Source organism: Hemitrygon akajei, chromosome 10 (genome assembly GCF_048418815.1).
Source record: "Hemitrygon akajei chromosome 10, sHemAka1.3, whole genome shotgun sequence".
Classification (NCBI taxonomy): Eukaryota; Metazoa; Chordata; class Chondrichthyes; order Myliobatiformes; family Dasyatidae; genus Hemitrygon; species Hemitrygon akajei.
In genome coordinates, this window is record NC_133133.1 from 15,605,015 (window position 1) to 15,624,694 (window position 19,680).

The 19,680-nt window shown below is 42.6% G+C and overlaps 1 protein-coding gene across 3 annotated transcripts in view; it reads left to right on the forward strand.

Annotated features, from left to right (window-relative positions):
- The window catches only part of il1rapl2 (interleukin 1 receptor accessory protein-like 2), a 1,249,784-nt gene that overhangs the window by 1,215,260 nt on the left and 14,844 nt on the right, over positions 1-19,680 (forward strand). The gene's annotated exons all lie outside the window — the stretch shown is intronic.

Below are 19,680 nucleotides of genomic sequence, written 5' to 3' on the forward strand. Positions count from 1 at the left end.
GCTTCCCAATCTATGTGTGGAAAATTAAAATCTCCCACAATCACCACCTTGTGTTTACTACAAATATCTGCTATCTCCTTACACATTTGCTCTTCCAACTCACGCTCCCCATTAGGTGGCCTATAATACACTCCTATCAGTGTTACTACACCTTTCCCATTCCTCAATTCCATCCAAATAGCCTCCCTAGAGGAGCTCTCTAATCTATCCTTCCAAAGCACCGCCATAAGATTTTCTCGGACAAACAATGCAACACCTCCTCCTCTGGCCCCTCCTACTCTATCACACCTGAAGCAACTAAATCCAGGAATATTTAGTTGCCAATCACACCCTTCCTGCAACCATGTTTCACTAATAGCTACAACATCATAATTCCAGGTATCAATCCACGTTTTAAGCTCATCCACCTTTCTTACAATGCTCCTAGCATTAAAATAGATACATTTAAGATACTCTCCACCTCCTCCTCTCTTTTCATCCCTAACAATGCATTCAAATTTATTATCCTTTTCTTTCTTCTCCCCTACATCTTCGGGCTGAGCGCATCCCTTCTCCATCACCTGCCTTTCCTCCCTCACACACTGTCTACTTACTTGCTCTACTGGTGAACTAACCTCCTGTCCCATAGTTTTCTCAAATTGATTCCCGCCCCCCCATCTTACTAGTTTAAAGTCTGCCCTGTAGCCCTAGCAAACCTCCCCGCTAGGATATTGGTCCCCCCAGGATTCAAGTGTAACCTGTCCTTCTTGAACAGGTCACGCCTGCCCCAGAAGAGGTCCCAATGATCCAGAAACTTGAATCCCTGCCCCCTGCTCCAATCCCTCAGCCACGCATTCATCCTCCACCTAATTCCATTCCTACTCTCACTGTCACGTGGCACAGGCAGTAATCCCGAGATTACTACCTTTGTGGTCCTTCTTCTTAACTGCCTTCCTAACTCCCTATACTCTCGTTTCAGGACCTCGTCCCCTTTCCTACCTATGTCATTGGTACCTACATGTACCACGACCTCTGGCTCCTCACCCTCCCACTTCAGGATATCTTGGATGCGATCAGAAAAGTCCCGAACCCTGGCACCAGGGAGGCAAACTACCATCCGGGACTCCCGATCACCTCCACAGAACCGCCTGTCTGAACCCCTGACTATCGAGTCCCCTATTACTATGGTCCTCTTTCTTCTATCCCTACCCTTCTGAGCTACAGGGCTGTCCTCTGTGCCGGAGGCCCGGCCACTGTCGCTTCCCCCAGGTAGGCTGTCCCCCCCCCAACAGTACTCAAACATGAGTACTTATTGTCAAGGGGTACAGCCACTGGGGTACTCTCTAGTACCTGCCTCTTCCCCTTCCTGACCGTGACCCACCTATCTGCCTCCCGTGGCCCTGGTGTAACCACCTGCTTGTAACTCCTCTCTATCACCTCCTCACTCTCCCTGACCAGGCGAAGGTCATCGAGCTGCAGCTCCAGTTCCCTAACACGGTCCCTTAGGAGCTGCAGTTCGGCGCACCTGGCGCAGATGTGGACGTCCGGGAGGCTCGGAGACTCCAGGATCTCCCACATCCGACACCAAGAACAACAAGCTGCCCTCACACTCATACTTCCCGAATAACTGAAAATAACAAGGAGAACTAAAAGATAAGCCTACTGTGCCCTCTTCCGCCTAAGCCCTCTGAGCCCAAGCCCTACACTCTGCTCCCGGCTCACTCCGCTGCCCGCAAATGAAGCTGCCCGCTGCTTAAAGCTGCGTTCTTTTTATATCTTCCCTCCTTCCCAGGCCTCCTTCATGCGCCTGCGCAGTCCCGCCTCTCAGAACTCCGATCTGAGAAGCAATTTGAAAATGGCCGCCGCCGCACTTCCTCTCAAAGCCTCGCTGTCCTCTTCCACTTCTGGTCCAATGAGTCCATGGTGCCCAATTACACCCATGTGGGAGGAAACCAGAGCACCCAGAGAAACCCACATAGTCACAAGGAGAATGTACAGTCTCCTTAGAGACAGCAGCAGGAATTGAACCCAGGTTGCTGGCGCTGTAATAGCATTTCACTCATCACTACAGTTCAGTGCTGCCCCAAAGTGGAGCCACAGTGGGTCAAGAGAGGAATCTATCAATTTTGTTTTTAAAATAAACATTTATATTCTAGAGTCATAGGGCACTGCAGAATATAACCAGGCCCTTTGGCCCATCTAGTCAATGTTGAACTTTTATTCTGCCTAAGTCGCATCGACCTGCACCTGGACCTATTGACTCTGCACCCATTGCCAATTATGGGTAGTAACACAAGGTAGTTCTGAATTTTGATCACAACTCTGAGACCATGCTCTAAAATAGTCCATGGGCTATATTTCTCAATCTTTAGAACCACTTCCCCATTCTTTCCCATGTATACTTGTAATTTCTTGACCTAAGTTTACTCCATTATCGAGCTACCACTGACTTCACCGTGCCTCATCCCCATACTTCATCAGACTGCCTATGCAAGGACTAATCAGAAATGGAGGAACAATGCTTTCGAGCACCTTCACTCCATCTGCAACGAGCAGGACTTCATGGTGGCCAAACATTTTAATTCCACTGCCCATTCCCAATCCCACATATTGGCCCATGGCCTCCTCTACTGCCATGGTTATGCCTCTCTCAGATTGCAGGAGCAACACATCTAGGTAGCCTCCATGCTGATGACATGAACATCAATTTTTCTATCTTCCAGTAATTTCCATCCGCTCCACCCTCCTTTTTGTTTCTATTCCCTATTCTGGCTCCCCTCTGACACCTTCCTTTCTGCTCACGTCTATCACTGCCCACTGACACCCCTCTTCCTTCCCCTCTTCGCAAGGCCACTCTCCTCTCCTATCCAAATCCTTCTTCAGCCCTTTATCACTTCCTAGCTTCTAACTTCAACCCACCCCCTCATCTTCCACCTCAACTGCCCTCACCTATCACCTCCCCCCCACCTTATAGTTCTTGCCTCTTCCCCCTTACTTTCCACTCCTGATGAAGAGTCTCGGCCCAAAATGTTGACTGTTTATTGCACCCCCCCCCCCCACACAGATGCTGCGCCACCTACTGAGTTCCCCCAGTGTTTTGTGTTACTCTGGATTTCAAGCATCTGCATAATCTCTTGTGTCTGTGCTTTTCAACATCTGTTTGTTATAAAAAAAAATGTTTGGGAAGAATGAAAGCTCAATGTAGCTCATTGTAATCATTTGCCATCACACATCATGAGGTGGTTTGTAACAGGAGCATAAAGAAGAACCAATTTACAGCTTCTGAGCATTCTCACCTTGTAATGTACTCAGGAAGCAAAAATCCATGGGCCTTATCAATGGAAATCTATAAAATGTCTTAGAATTAGAATTTTTTGTCGGTTTCCCCCTCCAGCAATTTTATTTTGGTAACTGGGGATATTGTGTTCCTGTGTTCTTGTATTGTAAAACCTTGGATCTTACCATAGGCGCCACAGTAGTGTAGCGGTTAGTGCGATGCTATTACAGCTTGGGGCGTCGGAGGTCGGAGTTAAATTCCAACGTCTGTAAAGAGTCTGTACATCCTCCCCGTAGAATGCATGGGTTTTCTCCAGGTGCTCTGGTTTTCTCCCACAGTCCAAAGATCTGCAGGTTAGTAGGTTAATTGGTCATTGTAAATTGCCCTGTGATTAGCCTCGTGCTAAATAGGTGCGTTGCTGAGTGACGCGGCTCATTGGAGGACCTGTTCTATGCTGTATTTCTAAATAAATAAACTCGCCCCCTCCACCCCCACTTCCAGTAAATGGCTTTAGATAATAATGAAGATGGAAAACTCTACTTACTGTTGCTAAGATGGATGGGGGGTGAAGGGGAGAACTTCTTCAAAAAGTATAGTCAACAAGCTTTGCAATACTTCATTTGAAGTGCACCGATCAATTCTAATCAACGTGGTTACCCAACATGAAGATTTAATGTAATATTGCAGTAATTCAATTTCAAAGGCTCCTTCAAGGAAAATGGGAAGATTTATAATCAATCATTATCAGAAGAGCTGCTGGCAGCGGCTTGTTCTGAAGATTCTATTGTGTGTTGTTTCCTCAGAGAAAGCTTGCTTTCATTGATCAGATGTTTGTTCCTTCTCCCTTGACTTTTACAAATGTTTGCAACAGTCATTTAATTAGCTTTTATTAATTCACTCCGAACTTCTTGTTAATAGTCTGATGTTGGCAATTGTGAATACTATCACAGTGTTTCACTCCAGGCAGATGTTAATAATTACTAGCTGTTGCTCCGGTCTTGTCAAGTAATAAGCTATTGTTTCCAGTGCTGATGTAACATAAAACATTATTTATCTCTGGAATGTCTCTCATTCCAGCCAAGTTATGTTCCACGTGCCTTTGTAAGTGTGTCCTCTGTGCCCGATTTTATACATTTTCTAAATTTATAAGGTAATTAAATTAACTAATGTGCAGTCTCTGGATAAATTTATGATGTTCCGATCAACCCATCTCCCACTTATTTGTGTGAAATTAGGGGAAAAGGTTGAATAACGGAAGTCTCAAATTGATAAATAAAAATCTACACAAGAAAGAAAGTGTAGTTGACAGCTTGGAGAACAGACAAATTAGAGGCTATCTGTCTCGCATAAAATGAAAGGAACTCCTTACACGTGTTCAATATTTCCTTTAGAAATATGGCTATATTTATCTTGCTGAGAGAGAAAAAACCTCCCAGCTTTATTCTTTGATAAGCCATCACAGGGTTGTTGGGGAGGGCAGGCTTGGATGACAGTAATGTGTAGGTGACCCACTCCCAGGTCTCCACAGTTCTGCTGGCAAACCACTAACATTGGCTTGTCCTTGATGCTATTGACCTCCCTGCCATGGAGGAGATTTTTCCTTGACTTGCACCTCTTTCAAGACAGTTAGATACAATCAGACTCTTTATTGTATGATGGATTGTGAGTGGGAACACATACCCAATCACTTTAGAAGATAAAGCGCCTGCACTATGCACCCTCTTCATTTTTGTACAGTGCAATCTTTATTTTGCAGCCAAGGCATCTCCACCGGTTAGTGTCCTTTCCCTGGACAGCTGAACCAGCAAGATAAAGGTAGCCGCACTTCTAAAGGAAATACTAAAAGTGTGTAAGGACACAGGAAAGTCAGACATTAATACAGACTTCAATGTCATTGCTGGGGCACGCAGCGATGAATGTCAATCACCCGTTGCATTCACTTCAACAATGAATAACAGCTCTTAGCTGAGTTGCAGAATATTACAAGAGAACATTCAAAGGGAGTAGAAGTTTATTTATTTATGGACTCTTATGAAGAATGAATGACATCCACCATAGGATGACAGCACCCTGGCTGAATACAGATGATTAAAATTGCAGAATCCTATACAATCGATTATTAATAGAGGCAATTGAAATCTTGACACTTTAATTTTTATTCTTTTGACTTTTTAAATGAAATAATTAATATCTGCCTGATCTGCCTCTCAGCCAGTGATTTTGCTTTGGTTGACATTGCTACAAGACCATATGATCCATTACTGTAGAAAGGATAAAAGTCTCCAGGTTAGTTCTTGCTTGTGTTCACTTTTGCAGATTAAGGTTGACAGATGGTTCTGCCTCGAGACTCAAAACTTATGTGCTTTTGTTGCTAATGCTTTAGCCATTGCTCGCACATTAACTTATCCCGTATTCCTCTTTGGAGATCTTTCTCATTCAGAATTTATCCACTCTTCAGATCTAAAATACCATAGACATTAGGCATTTGGAATGAAGCAAACAATGCTGTAAATATTCAAAATGTCAAGTAGCACCTGTGCAGAGACAAAAATTACAGGTTGTTAACAATTTTGATGAGATCCATCAACCTGCAACATTAACTGATTCTCATCCACGGCTGCCGAGTATTTCAGGCTTTTTTATGAAGACACAAACTGCAGACCTTGGACTCAACAGCTGAAGGATCTCACCTAACATAACAACTGTCCATTTCCCTCCACAGTTGCTTCCTGACTTTTCCTCCAGCAGTCTGTATGTTTCCCTCTTTCAGCTTAACTAAATGATATAAAGATAGATTTATTCCTTTTAAACACATATTCTTTGCATGTTGTTCACAGCTCAGTGGAAAGAGCTGTTGCTTGTGCTGTTGGTAGGATAGCTGGACATTTATGGTTTATTCTAAGATTTGAGCACTATAGCAATCCAATTCAATGCTAAGAGAATGCTGAACTAATTTCTAGTCAAATACACAGATCCATCATCAATGAAGTGCAGCAATGCTCTCTCCGATGGTAAGGTCAATCTTTACTCCTCAACCAGTGCCCTGTTAATGTCTTCTTACTATTTATGGGAGCTGACTGTGTGTAAATTGGCGTCTTACATCTTAATTTCACTTCCAAAGGACTTTCTTGGTGACAATGCACTTTAAGATAAGATGTGTTTATGAGCGGCACTATGCAAGTGTTTAGTGCTTGTATCCTGTTGGCAACTGTAAGGAGTTTGTATGTTCTCCCTATGACCACAGGGGTTTCCAGTGATGTACTGGTTGGTAGGATAATTGGTCAGTTTAAACTGTCCTGTAATTAGGGTTAAATCAGGGATGCTGGGTGGCACAGCTCAAAGGGCCAGGAGGGCCTATTCTGTGTTGTATCTCAAAAAATAAACCTCGTTCCTTGTTACTTCAGAGTATTGGACTCACACTGTGTAATCTCAAATGGATCATGTAAGGAGCATAACATACAATGAAGTATAACATGGAGTTTCATGACACAGCTTATTGCTGTCAAATTACCTTGTGATGAGTTTCCTGGACAATTTGTTGAGAGATGCTGCAGTGAATTCCAATGGGAAGCAAAGCTGCCTCTCCTGCAAACCCCCAAAGTTTCTCTGTGTGTAGCTGCTGCCTGACTTCTTGAGTATTTCTTGCCTTCTCTTTGTTGCACATATTTTTAGCACTGTTTAATGATCAAAATATTCATTTATTATTTTTAAATGCATATCTTTTGCATAGCATTCACAGCTCAATGGAAAGAGCTCCCAATTTTGGGACAGGTGACTGGATATTTTTGATTCATTTCTGAATAAACTTCTGTGAATGTCCACAGGAATCTCAGAGTAGTATATGGTGATATACAGTATGCAAACTTTAATGATAAATTTACTTTGAACTTGAGCACCACAACATCCAGTTCAGTACGGCCTGAATGAGGGGAATGCTCTCCAATCATATTGATCACAGTGCTTCCTCATCAGCACATCTAACTTCCCTCCTGAAAAACAGATTGTGAGATATTTTTTGCAGAAAAATAAATGTGCTGAATATAAGGCATTTTTTTTAAAGAAACAATAGCCATGTACGACTGACATAGGTAGTAGGTGTCGCTCTCTCAACCCCAGAAGAATCAAGAAACATAATATCTGTTATATGTATGTGATTCAAAACTTGCTGAAATTGCTGGAGTGAAGAAGGCTGAGAATGAACATGTGAGTGTGGGATTGGGAAGGGGAATTGTTTGACATGCAAATTGGAGGTCATGTGATGATCGCAGCCATTTTGTGAGGTTGAATATTGAAGTCCTAGTCTCTGGCATTAGCTGCACTGGCACACCATTCTCTTCAAGTGCAGTACACTGGTATCTACCCGAGAAAGTGCTAAGATATGCCCTTTTCACACACAAAAAAGGACAAATCTAGTTTGATTAAATGCTATTCACTTACTTTACTCTCAATTCTCAGTAAAATAACAGAAACTGTCCTTGACAATACTGGCGCCTAAATGGAGGAAATGTAATTTTAATCAAAGTCACCTGTTCAGTGATGTCCAATGTGGATTTCAACAGAACTGCAGTTCCTCACCTCATTATAATCCTGATTCAAACAAGGAGCAAAGAGCTAAATTCAAGATGTGTAGTGACAGCAACTGTGCACAACATCAAGACAGCACTTAACCATGTCTAGCTGGGGTTCCCATCCTTTTTTATTCCATGGACCCCTATCATTAACTGAGGGCTCCATGGACCCCAAGTGGAGAACCACTGATGCCTGAGAAAATCTGAAATGAAAATGCACCAGAAGGAGAACTTTCTGATGCTTCAAGATCCTTCCAATGCACAAAGATGAATGTTAATCATCTCAGTTCCGGAGCTCCACTGCAGGAGCTCTTCAGAGCAATATCCTCAGGCCAACCTTCTTCATCTACTTCTTCAAAGACCATCTTTCTATGAATTCAGTGTAGCAGCTACTTGAAGAACAAACCACTGAGAGACTGAGTGAAGGATTTAGCACTTCCAAGTAACTGCAGTCCAAGTCGAGAAAGTACATTCAATACTTTGTAATGAAGCTAGCAAACAGGAATGATCAAGAAATAGTGATTAAAAACCCACAAAATTAGCAAAGCAACAGCAAAATTAGTGGTCAACAGAAAACATCCATCCTCTACTCAGACTCTGTCTAACTAAGCTAACAACACAAAGGGCGAATATGTAACTAGACTCATTTACTTTTACTGCGCCCAAACCCATATGACAAATTACCATAACCCAAAATAAAGCATGAGACACAAAATACAATACAGGCAGAAAATAGATACCTGGCTCCTACAGTCAGATACAGTGATGGTTTCACTATTCCATTTACAAATCTTCAACAAAGGAACAAGACCTAGACAACATTCATGCATGGGTCGATGTGCAGCAAGTAACAACTGTATCAAAAAAAAGTGCCAGTCGATTAGTATCTCCGGCAAAGGAGAATCTGTCTACTTATCCTTGACATTCAATTGCATTACCATTGCCAATTCCACACAAAATAATATCCTGGGATTGCAATGAACTCTGAGGGTGATAGGTCTTACATTGGACAATGATCTGGTTAAAGGCTTTAAGCAGATGCTTCAGAGCTAGTCAATGTCCTGTAATGTCCAGATGAAGGGCTTGGCACAAAATGTCGAGTGCCCATTTCTCTCTACATATGCTACCTGACCCTCTGAGTTCCTCCAGCAGTTTGTTTCATGCTCCAGGTTCCAATGTCCACAGTCTCCATTTCTCCAGAGACAATCAATATATTCTGTTTGAACTTCCAGAATTCTCTAAATTCTCGGTCTCCATGGAATGGAAAGCAGCAAATACAATCTCACTGTTCAAGATAGATTGAGTACGAGGAACAAAGAACAGTTAACATGATATCAGCAGGAGAGAGAATATTTGAAATTATTATTGTGGATGTCAGAGTGGTGCATGTGGAAAGTGATATTATATTTGATTTGGATTTAGATTTATTTATCACATGTACATGGAAACATGCAGTGAAATGTGTCATTTGTTTTATCAACCAACACACCCAATGATATGCTGGGGGCTGCCCGCAAGTTGTGCCACATTTTCCAGTATCAACAAAGCATGCTCACAATGCACAGCAGAGCAACACAGAGAACAGTCAAACAGAATACAACAAGCAACAAAACAACAACAGCAAAACAAGTCTCTTACCTCCCTCCCTCCCACACTTATGGACAGTTTTCCAACTCCTGGATAGGCCTCCAGTCCCCAGTTTTCAGGCTTCAGCAATCAGGCTTTGACTTTTACATTTCTGATCCATTTTTGAACTTTGATCTTCAGTATCAACCCACAGACAGGGCTAGTCTTTAGGCTCCAACCTCAAACTCCATTTTCACCAACGCATCAGACCTTCTGCTCACATGGACATCAAATCCTGAGGCCCATTGACCTGGAACAGCCCAACATCCATGGATGTCCTTCATCATCCATCTGTGTTGCTGGCCTTCAAGTGCACAGTGGAGGCCTAGACTCCAGATCTCCTTCATCCCCATGTCGACATCGCTGATCTTCAAGCGCAGAGCAAAAACCTTGACGCTGGATGTCCTTAATCAGCCGTCCAAATCGTTGGACTTCAAACATGGAGTGGAGGCCTAAGCTCTGGCCTGATCTCTATTAGTCCCAAAGTCCCATCTCACTGTACATAAACTACAACCCTGCTCCTTATTCCCTCTCTGTCCCCAAAACCATCCCTGCAAACATGAAGAAAATGACTAAATCTGAGCCATGATCTCAACAGAGACTCCAGCTTGGTGCCACCTTGACAGGAGTGGAGGGGTGTAATTTTATGAAAAGGGAATAGGGTTTTGGTAGTCAGGCTGATATACCTCATGGAGTCTGCTGTTTTTGTAGCATCAACAACCTGGATTCAATATTGATCGCTGACCTGGTTTGAATGGAGTTTGCATGTTCTCCCTGTGGGACTACATGGGTTTCCTTCATGTGTTCCAGTTTCCTTCATGTCCCAAAGACACATGGATTGGTAATTATTATTTGCTGTAAATCCCCCATTGAGTGGTATCAGAAACAGATTTATTATCACTGATTTGTATATAGTGAAATTTGTTATCTTATGGCAGCAGTACAGTGCAAAGATATAAAATAACTATATATTACAAAAGTAAATAGATCTGCATAAAGGGATGTCAGGGTAGAGTTCATGGGAATCTAATCTAATGGAGGGGAAGAAGACACTTCCAAACCATTAAGTGTGAGTCTTCAGGCTCCTATATCTCCTTCCTGATGGTCGTAACGAGAAGAGGGCATATCCTGGATGGTGAAGGTCCTCAGGTAGAATCTGGGGACTCTTGGTGGATGTATGAGGAGAATAGTTACCGGGAAAAGTAAAAGTTCAAAGTAAATTTATTATCAAAGTGCATATGCATTGAGCACATAGCTCCCAGGTGAAACATAGACCGTTGATAACCTCCCATCTCTATTGTCCTCACAAATTTGATAATTTTTGGAGTTCATCAATGTTTCTGGAGTCCATTGTATCCACTGTACAGGGGATTAGCCCATACAGCTTCACCAGAGCCTTAGCCATTTCCACCTCTCACAACGAAGATGTGGAGTTCAATTTTAAGAGGCATCAAATTACATCTACTTCACCATATACAACACTGAGAGTTGTTTTCTTGCTGCTTACTCAGGAAACCAGACTTTTACTTGGCACATAGCCAAGTGGCTAAGGCATTGGTCTAGTGATCTGAAGGTCACTAGTTTGAGCCCTGGCTAAGGCAGCGTGTTGTGTCCTTGAGCAAGGCACTTAACCACACATTGCTCTGCGACGACGCTGGTGCCAAGCTGTATCAGCCCTTGCCCTTCCCTTGGACAACATCAGTGGCGTGGAGAGGGGAAGGCTTGCAGCTTGGGCAACTGCCGGTCTTCCAAACAGCCCCGCCCAGGCCTGCGCCCTGGAAACTTTCCAAGGTGCAAATCCATGGTCTCTTGAGACTAAGGGATGCCTATTACTTAAATAAATAAATAAGCAGTAAATATTGAGAGCATGAGGTGAAGAATACCTGAAAGTGAGTCCATAGGTTGTGGAAACCCCTCAGTGTGTGGTAAGTGAAGTTGAGTGAAGTTATCCCCACTGGTTCAAGAGCCCGATGGTGCGAGGGAAATAACTGTTCCTGAACCTGGTGGTGTGTGTCCTGAGGCTCACAGAGAGAATGGCCTGGATGGTGGGGATCCTTGATGCTGAGTGCTGCTTTTCTGTGACAGCATTTTGTGTAGATGTGCTCAATGGTGGGGAAGGGTTTTACCCGTGACAGACTGGTAGGATTTTCAGTTCAAGGGCATTGGTGTTTCCATACCAGGCTTGGTTCAACGAGTCAATGTATTCTCCACCATACATCTCCAGAAGTTTGTCAAAGGTTTAGATGTCATGCCAAATTTTTGCAAACTTCCAGTTAAATAGAGGCACTACCATTCTTTCTTCTTCCTGGAATTACACTGCAAGTAGGTTACATGTTCGACACCACATTGTGGGCCGAAGGGCCTGTAATGTGCTGTAAATTTCTATGTTCTATATAAGGTAGCATAAGCACAATTTTCCAAAATGTCTTCCTTTGTTGTAAGAAAACATGAAATCATGGATTGATAAACAAAGGATTCTGCAGATGCTGGACATCCTGAGTAACACACACACAGAGTTGAAGGAACTCAGCAGGTCAGGCAACATCTATGGAGAGGAAAAGTGGACATTTTGGGCACAGGCTCTTCATAAGGACTGGAAAGGAATGGGGAAGAAGCCAGAATTAGAAGGTGGGATGAAGGGAAGGAGTACAAGGTAGAATGTGAAGACAGGCGAAGGAGAAAGTGGGTGGGTGGGGGAGGAGGGATGAAGTGAGAATCTGGAAGGTGATAGGTGGAGGAAGGCAAGGGCTGAAGAAGAGGAAATCTGATAGGAGAGGACAGTCGTCCATTGAGGAGAAAGGGAAATGGGAGGGGGACCAGAGGAAAATGATAGGTAGATGAGAGGAGAAGAAGTAAGAGGGGAGCCAAAATGGGAATTATAAAAGAGAGGAAATAATTACTGGAGATTAGAGAGTTCGAGAGCACACAGAATTCAAGTCATCAGGATTGATAAATGTGGGCATTTTGATTGGCATTCACATTGATTAAAAAGGCCTGTTTCTGTGCTGCATTAACTCTGTTTCTAAATGCAATATAGATTTTTCTGAGCATGTGATTGTGAGAATGGGAGATTAATGGATGTACATACAATATATATTTCTAGCTATTTGTATATTTGAATTTCCAAATGACATTTCATAAATTGGTCATTACCAAGAGGAAATACAGTTAGCATTATATCAGGATTGAAGATTTGGTTAATGGAACAAACGTGGGGATTAAGAATAATCTGTTCATATCAGGAAAGCAGTGTAATCAATCGAGTGCCTTTACAATCAGTAGTTGGGACTCAGATATATTTACAATATGAATAACTTAGATGAGAAGGCCAAATGTAATACATTAATGCTTATGAATGACACATCAACTAGGTGAAGTGTGAGGAGGAAGCAAAGAGGCTTGTGTTAATAAATTCATGAGGCACATAGATTGTCACAGTCCTTTTCCCAGGGAAGGAGAGCCTAAAACTACAGGGCATAGTTTGAAGGTGAAAGGGCAAAGATTTAAAGGGGAACTGAGAGGCAAGTTTATCCACACAGAAGGTGAAGTAAAGTCAAAGTAAAAGTAAAAAAATATATGATTAGAGTCACCTCCTCACTGATGAGCAACACTGGTGCACCTCGGGAGTGCGTGCTTAGCCCACTGCTCTATTCTCTATACCCATGACATTGTAGCTAGGCATAGCTCAAATACTATCTATAAATTTGCTGATGATACAACCATTGCTGGTAGAATCTCAGCTGTTGATGAGAGGGCATACAGGAGCGAGATATGCCAACTAGTGGAGTGGTGTCACAACCTTACACTCAACGTCAGTAAGATGAAAGAGCTGATTATGGACTTCAGGAAGGGTAAGATGAAGGAACACATACCAATCCTCATAAAGGGATCAAAGTGTAGATAGTGAGCAGTTTCCAATTCCTGGGTGTCAAGATCTCTGAGTATCTAATCTGGTCCCAACATATCGATGCAGTTATAAACAAGGCAAGACAGCGGCTATACTTCATTAGCAGTTTGAAGAGATTTGGTATGTCAACAAATACACTCAAAAATTTCTATAGATGTACCGTGGAGAGCATTCTGACAGGCTGCATCACTGGCTGGCATGGGTGCTTCTACTGCACAGGACCAAAAGAAGCAGCAGTGCGTTGTAAATTTAGTCTCGGCTCCCTCTTGTGTACTAGCCTACAAAGTACCCAGGAAACCCTCAAGGAATGGTGTCTCAGAAAGGCAGCATCCATTATTAAGGACCTCCAGCATCTAGGGTAGGGCACGCCCTTTTCTCACTATCACCTGAAGGCACACACTCTCAGTGATTCAGGAACAGCATCTTCCCCTCTGCCATCCAATTCCAAAGTGACGTTGAACCCCTGAACACTACTTCAGTTTTTTAAATATATATTATTTCTGTCTTGTGCATGATTTTTAATCTATTTAATAGAAATATACTGTAATTGATTTACATATTTATTATTATTATTTTACTTTGGGTTTTTTTCTTCTATATCATCCGTTGTATTGAACTGCTGCTGCTAAGTTAACAAATTTCACGTCATTTGCCATTGATAATAAACCTGATTCTGATTCTGATTCTGACATAGAACCCCAAGATTCTTTTTTTCTGCTAACTTACTCGGTAAATCAATAGAATAGTAACTGTAAACAGGATCAATGAAAGAGCATAAACAGACAATAAGCTGTGCAAATGCAAGTATAAATAATAACATTAATTAATGAGAACACAAAATAACAAGATGTAAAGTCCTTAAAATGAAATTATTGGTTGTGGGAAGATCTCAATAGATGAGTGTACTTATCCTCATTTGTTTAAAAGCCTGGTGGTTGAGGGGTAGTAGGGTTAGGAAAGGTTTAGGGATATAAAACATAGAAATTAGGCCAGTACAGTAAAGGAACATGCCCTTTGGCTCAAAACAGTTAAGTTAGTACTGAAATGGCCAACTAACCTAATCTCTTTTGCCCACACAATGTCCATATCTTTCCATTTTCCTCACATTCAAATGCCTATCTATACGTCTCTTAAAAGTTCCTAATGTTTCTGCCACTACTACAACACAGAAAGTGTAGACAAGAGAAAATCTGCAAATACTGGAAATCCAAGCAACACACACAAAATGCTAGAGGAACACAACAGGCCAGGAGGCTTTTATGGAAAAGAGCAAACAGTTGGAAGATCAAGAAATCGATGTTCTTGCCATCAGGTTGGAGGCTACCTAGATGGAATATAAAGAGTCGCTCCTCCAACCTGAGAGTGGCCTTATTGTGGCAGTAGAGGAGGCCATGGCCTGACATGTTGGAATGGAAAGTAGAGTTGAAATTCCACTTTTTCTGGCAGACAAAGATGCTCGGCGAAGCGGTCTCCCAATCTATGTTGGGTCTCAGTGGTATACAGGAGGCCACACCGGGAGCACCAGATACAGTAGATGACTCCAACAGCCTCATAAGTGAAGTGTTACTTCTCATGGAAGGATTGTTTGGGGCTCAGAATGGTAGTGAGAGAAGGTGTGGCACTTGTTCTGTTTGCAAAGGTAAGTACCAGGAGGGAGATCAGTAGGGAGGGACGAATGGACAAGGGAGCCTCATAGGAAGTGATCCTGACAGAAAGCAGAAAGTGGGGCAGGTGGGGGAGGGTGGAGAGGGAAAGGTATGCTTGGTGGTAGGATCCCATTGGAGATGGGAGACATTACAGCAGAAAGTGGAAATTGTGTGGGAGGGGAGAGATATGTTTGGTTCTCCATAACTTGCACCATCTCTCCCAGTTTCACCTATCACCTACCACCTTGTACTTCTTTTTCCCCTCCCCCCCCCCAACTTGTTCTAACTTCTCATCTTCTTTTTTCCAATCCTGATGAAGGGTCTCACCTGGAAACATTGAGCAGGTTACTCATTTCAATCGATGTTGCCCGGCCTACTGAGCTCCTCCAGTGTTTTGTGTGTGTAACCCAGACAGTGCACTCCAGGCACCACCACTCTCTGCATTTCAAACAAAAAACTTGCCCCTCATATCTCCTTTGAAATTGCTCCCTCTCAACCGAAATGCATGCCCGCTGGTATTAGATATTTCAACCCTGGGAGAAATATACTGTCTGCCTACTCTATCTATGCTTCTCATAACCTTACAATCCTCTATCAGATCTCCTCTCAGTCTCTGCCTCCCTGGAGAAAACAAAATAAGTTTGTCCAACCTCTGTGGGCCAATACAAGCAGATAAGGCTGGCTTGGGAAGTCAGTGTGGTTGGCATGATCGAGTTGGGCCAAAGAGCCTATTTCTACCCTGTATAACTGTATGACTCCAGGTAAAGAGGTAGGCAGGAGGTTAAGTATTTGAGCAGGTTGAGATATTTTGAGGCCGTAGGACAGGTGAAGTTTTTCATGGAGGGGGGGATAAAAAGAGACGAAGAATATTTTGTTGAAGGCGAGAGGTTGGGAAATGTTGATATTTGAAGGGACTTAAATGTCCTTGTACATAAATCACAGAAAATTAACATTGCATGTTGGGCTTTATTAGAAGTGTATTGCAGTAAAAATAATGATTTCTGGCTGCATTTAGAGAGTGGTTAGTTACTGAAGTAGTGTCATGACTTGAGAGGTCTTGTCTATTGATCCAAAGCCATGAGTTCATATCCTGCTGCAACTGCTGGGAAATATAAATTCAGGTAATTAAATAAATCTTGGATAACAACTAGTGTCAGTTATGTATATTGCAGAACCATTGAATCAGTATCAAAGTCATTCCAGTTCAGTAATATTCTTCAGGGAAGAGAAACTGCCTCCTTATCCAGTCAGTACTGCAAGTTATTTCAGACAGTCCAACATTGCAAACCTTTAACTACTTTCTGAAAAGGAAATCCACCAAGTTTTGACCTAACTGATTCATTCTATGAACAGTATTTATAAGAAGCTCTGATAATATAAATTTCTATCAGTGCATGATACAAAGCATCCTATCTAGATACACCACAGCTTGATATGACAACTGCTTTGCCTATGACCACAAGTAACTGCAGAGAGTTGTGGACACAGCTTGGCGCATCACAGAAACCACTCTCCCCTCCGTAAACTCTGTATTCAAGCCTTGCTGCATCGGTAAAGCAGCCAACATAATCAAAGACTCCATCCGCCCTGGGGCCATTGGGCCTTCTCCCCTATCCAATCACAACATGTTACATTTAATGTGTACAAAGGAGAATTTCTGTCCCGCTAGTCAGAATTTGGAGCTGTGGTTTGTACTTAGGCAAGCAGGAAGGTGAAGAAGGTATGATTATGCTACAAATGTTGCTCCCTACTTTATTTGTTAGTCAAATTGTCTATGGGTCAATTGTGCCTTGTCCTAGAGATGGAGACTATTAGTTCAGTTTTGCTTGACTTGACACTCCCTTCACTGACAGTTGAAGGAAATGGTACTCATTATGTCTATTCAATTGGACTCTGGATTGGGGATTGCCAAACGTTATGTGGATTTTCTGGTGTAGTCTGTTTTGTCATGTGCTTTTGTGATATCATTCTGGAGGAACGTTGTCTCAGTTTTTAACTGCATTGCATTTGTGGTTTCTAAATGACAAATAAACTGAATCTGAATCTAAATGATAATGTTGGATAAAAATATTCAAATTTGTTTCAGATCTTTTGTGATCCAGAACTGACAAGAAAAGATGATTTTATTATAGTATAAACCAACACAAAATGCTAGGAGGAAGTCAGCAGATCAGGCAGCATCTCTGGAGAGAGAGTGAACATTTCAGGCCAAGGTCCTCCATCAGGACTGGAGAGGAGGAGGGGAAGAAGCCAGAATTAGAAGTGGGGGGGGGAGGGGAAGAAGTACAAGCTGGTAAGTGAAGGGTGAAGCCTGGTGAAGGGAAGGTAAGTGGGTAGGAGAAGCAGGCTGGAGTGAAAAGCATGGAGGAGTCAGGTGGAAAAGGTGAAGGGCTGAAGAAGGAATTGAATGGGAGAGGAGAGTGGACCATGGCAGAAAGGGAAGGAGGAGGGACACCAGAGGATGGTGATAGGTAGGTGAAGAGAAAAGAAGGGGTGAGAGTGGAGCCAGAATTGGAAATGGAACAAAGAGAGATGGGGGAGTGGTCAGAAAGTACCGGAAGTAGAGAACTCCCAACCGTCCCAAGGTTGCAATGTAAACTGTTCACTACTGGCATCCTATTGGATCCAGATCATGGCTGCTAAAGGACTGATAGCTCAGTACCAAACTAACATAAATCATAGCTCTTAAAGTGTAAAACAGAACTAGAAAGGACATGTTTGAGTGGTGCCTTAACCCCTTGCTCAACTTTACCAGCGAGGTGTTTTCCTGTCTGGTGGTCCTTCATTGATTCTCAAATAAAACTCATGAATAACAGTTGAATCAAGGGCTGCAGCAGTCTATGAGAAACAGCCACTACCACCTGCTTGAGAATGTCCCTTTAGAACAGCGACGAGGAGGAATTTTTTTTTTAGCTGGAGGGCTCCCTCCAAAAGCAGATGGCTGCTCATCAGGTTAATTCATAAAGTCATTTATTATTGTCACACGTATCAAGGTACAGCCAAAAACATGTGTTGCATGCTATCCATATAGATCATTTCACTACAAGGGTGCATTGAGGTAGAAGAGGGAAAATCAATAACAGGGTGCAGAATAAAGTTTCACAGTTACCGAGAAAGTTGAAGCGAGACAGTTATTAAGGATCTGTTCTGTAGTCTTATAACAGTGGGGTAAAAGCTGTCCTTGAGCCTGGTGGTATGTTCTTTTGGAGTTTTGTATCTTCTGGGTGATAGGTAAGGGAGAGAAGAGAGAATGCCTGGGGTGGGTGGGGTCTCTGATTATGCTGACTCCTTTGTCAGAGCAGTGAGAAGTGCAGACCAGAGTCACAGAAGGGGAGGTGGTAGGCAGAATTCCTTCAGAAATGTATTCCAGTTAAAGCGTTGACTCTTTTCTACTACAACCTCTGATGCAGATGAGAAATGTTCAAATCTTCTACACCTGTGTTTCACATCACTGGGCAATGGTTGTGGACAACAATTACTGTAATGGAACTGCTATACCTCCACAACTCAATAGCTTCTTGATCCCTTCCTTTAAGTATCATAAACACCTCTTTTGAAAACATCTTTTAACCTTCTGGAAAACAAGTTGATACAACCCATGCTCATTATTTCACAGTGTTGCCAATCTGGAACTTAACATGACAGCAGAAGTTATTGCAGTGGCAGGAGACTCTCAAATGGAGCACAGCTCAGCTTGGCTGAGGTGGACTGGTGGAGTTCAAATTAGCCCACCAATCCTGAGCCAATAAAACGATGCATTCAGCAACTGCAATTTAACAGATCGAAACACTCTGCTGCCATGGAAACGTTGCAGTCTACCTGCTGTTGGTGTTTCCTTTGTGGTAAAAGGTGCAAATCCTGAGCAAAACAGGAAGCAATATTAATTCTGCCTAAACTACACTCAGTGGCCACTTTCTTAGATACCTCCTGCACTTAATATAGCGACCACCAAATGTACGTTTGTGGTTTTCTGCTGTTGTAGCCCAAACTCATCAAGATTCTCTTCTGCAAACCACTGTTGTAACACATGGTTATTAAAGTTACTGTCAGCTTGAACCAGTCCTTTGGTCTCAAAGTTCAATGTTCAAAGTAAATTTATTATCCAAGTACATCCATGCCTCTATATACAACCTTGGGATTCACCTTCTTGCCAGCATATTCTCTCATTAACAAGGCATTTTTGCCCACAGAACTGCCATTTGGTGGATGTTTTTTCCGGGTTTTTTTGGCACCATTCTCTGTAAACTCTCGAGACTGTTGTGCATGAACATCATAGGAGATCAGCAGTTTCTGAGATACCAAAGCCACCCTGTCTGACACCAACAATAATTCCACATCCAAAGTCACTTAGATCAGATTTCTTCCCCTTTCTAATGTTTGGCCTGAGCAACAATCGAACTACTCAACAATGCCTGCTTGCTGTTATACACTGAGGTGCTGCCACATGATTGGCCAATTAGATACTTGCATTAACGAGCAGGTGTACAGGTGTACCTAATAAAGTGGCTGCTCGATGTACATTGGCTGTCATGTTTTTTACAGGGAAAAAGTGACTACAGCTCAAGAGTACAGAACAAGAATTATCTCAAGATTGAAAGGATTAACCTGTGACGAGTGTTTGATATCACTGGGGCAGTACTTGATGGGGTTCAGAAGGATAAGGGGGATCTCACTGAA